This window comes from Theobroma umbraticum, unplaced genomic scaffold (assembly GCF_002168275.2).
Source record: "Theobroma umbraticum cultivar Fairchild unplaced genomic scaffold, ASM216827v3 scaffold_106.0, whole genome shotgun sequence".
NCBI lineage: Eukaryota > Viridiplantae > Streptophyta > Magnoliopsida > Malvales > Malvaceae > Theobroma > Theobroma umbraticum.
The window spans coordinates 602,553-603,031 of NW_018397276.1; positions in this window are offsets into that span (position 1 = coordinate 602,553).

Below are 479 nucleotides of genomic sequence, written 5' to 3' on the forward strand. Positions count from 1 at the left end.
AATGGTGTAACAGAATGTAAAAATCGAGTTCTTAGAGAAATGGTCAATGCTTTGCTTTCTAATTCAGGTTTGGGAAAAGGATTTTTGGGTGAAGCCTTATTGACGACTTGCCATATACTAAATAGAATCCCAAACAAAAGGAGCAACAGTACTCCTTATGAACTATGGAAAGGAAGAAAGCCAAACTTTAATTATTTAAGACTTTTAGGGATATCGAACCATAGTAAGAGTTTCGGAACCAAATAATAGGAATTTGGGTGAAAAAGGAATTGAATGTATATTTATAGGATATGCTGAACATAGCAAAGCATATCATTTCATGGTGATAGAGCCCAATGATTCATATTTCGTTAGTACGGTCATAGAATCAAGAGATGTTATCTTTGATGAAGTAAGCTTTAATTTAATTCCAAGAGCCATAGAACTAGTGAAAATAAGTGATAAATTTTCAGGCGATGAGAAAACAATTGAGTTCCTAA